We start from the raw sequence: 2,113 nt of genomic DNA, 5'->3' as shown, positions 1-2,113 counted from the left end.
GAAAAAGAAAAAAAAGTACATGAATTTCAAATTCTATCTTGAAAATAGTTTAATTATTTTGATGTGGTGGCAATACTTTTTGTTTTCTGAATGAATGATTGAATAGTGCATATTTTTGATAGTGAAGTTTATGAATATTAAAATTGTTGGCTCTTGAAAGAATAATGAAAAAAGAGAAATGTTATTGATAATCTGAAAAATCATAAAATGGATTCTTGAAGCAAGAAAAAGTAGTGAAAAACACAAAGCTTGCGAAAAAAATGGCAAAAAATAAAGGGAAAAAAAAGAGAAAAGCAAGCAGAAAAAACCAGTAACCCTTTAAACTAAAAGGCAAGGGTAAAGAGGATCCAAGGCTTTGAGAATCAGTGGATTGGAGGGTCCAAAAGGAATAAAATCCTGGCCTAGGCGGCTAAATCAAGCTATCCCTAACCATGTGCTTGTGTCATGAAGGTCCAAGTGAAAAGCTTGATACTGAGTGGTTAAAGTCGTGATCCAAAGCAAAAGATTGTGCTTAAGAACTCTGGGCACCTCTAACTGGGGACTCTAGCAAAGCTGAGTCACAATCTGAAAAGGTTCACCAAGTTATGTGTCTGTGGCATTTATGTATCCGGTGGTAATACTGGAAAACAAAATGCTTAGGGTCATGGCCAAGACTCATAAAGTAGCTATGTTCAAGAATCAACATATTAAACTATGAGAATCAATAACACTATCTGAATTTTGAGTTCCTATGGATGCCAATCATTTTGAACTTCAAAGGATAAAGTGAGATGTCAAAACTGTTCAGAAGCAAAAAGCTACTAGTCCCGCTCATCTAATTTAAACTAATCTTCATTGATATTTTTGAAATTTATTTTATTTTCTCTTCTTTTTATCCTACTTTTTTTAGTTGCTTGGGGACAAGCAATAATTTAAGTTTGGTGTTGTGATGAGCAGATAATTTATACGCTTTTTGGCATTATTTTTAGTTAGTTTTTAGTTTGTTTTAGTTACTTGTTATTATATTTTTATTAGTTTTTATGCAAAAATCATATTTTTAAATTTTACTATGAGTTTGGGTGTTTTTCTATAATTTTAGGTATTTTCTGGCTGAAATTGAGGGATCTGAGCAAAAGACTGCAGATGCTGTTGGATTCTGACACTCCTGTACTCGAAGTGGCTTTTCTGGAGCTACAGAAGCCCAATCGGCGCGCACTCAATTGAGTTGGAAAGTAGACATCTTGGGCTTTCCAGCAATATATAATAGTTTATACTTTGCCCGAGAATTGATGGCCCAAACTGGCGTTTAAACGCCTACCAAAGACCCTTTTCTGGCATAAAACGCCAGAACTGGCACCAGAACTGGTGTTAAACGCCCAAACTGGCATCCAAGCTGGCGTTTAACTCTAGAAAAGGCCTATGCACGTGTAAAGCTCAATGCTCAGCCTAAGCACACACCAAGTGGGCCCCAGAAGTGGATTTCTGCACTATCTGCACTTAGTTACTTATTTTCTATAATCCTTAGTAACTAGTTTAGTATAAATAGCACTTTATACTATTGTATTCACATCTTTGGACTTATAGGCTTATGCCATTTTTCATTTGAGGAGGCTAGCCATTCGGCCATGCCTAGACCTTTTTCTCTTATGTATTTTCTACGGTGGAGTTTCTACACCTCATAGATTAAGGTGCGGGGCTTTGCTGTTCTTCATGAATTAATTCAAGTACTATTGTTTCTCTTTCAATTAACCCATACTTCTTCTCCAAGATATACTCTTGTACTTAATTCAGTTAAGTCATAATGAAGGGGTGACCCGGGACAATCACCCACTATCTTCGTTACTCGCTTAGCCAAGATCCGTGTGCCTGACAACCACAAGCGATCTACATGATGTTCAACATAGTCATTGGACGACAGCCGGAGTATAGTTGGTGCACGAAATTGTGATCATCAACAATGGCGCCAAAGGACTTGGAGCTCTCAAACATGAATCACACTTTGTCACAATTCCGCACAACTATCCAGCAAGTGCACTGGGTCGTCCAAGTAATACCTTACGTGAGTAAGGGTCGATCCCACGGAGACTATCGGCTTGAAGCAAGTTATGGTCACCTTGTAAATCTCAGTCAGGCA

The sequence above is a fragment of the Arachis hypogaea genome, chromosome 17, assembly GCF_003086295.3.
Source record: "Arachis hypogaea cultivar Tifrunner chromosome 17, arahy.Tifrunner.gnm2.J5K5, whole genome shotgun sequence".
NCBI lineage: Eukaryota > Viridiplantae > Streptophyta > Magnoliopsida > Fabales > Fabaceae > Arachis > Arachis hypogaea.
Note: the sequence above shows the minus strand (reverse complement) of the source record.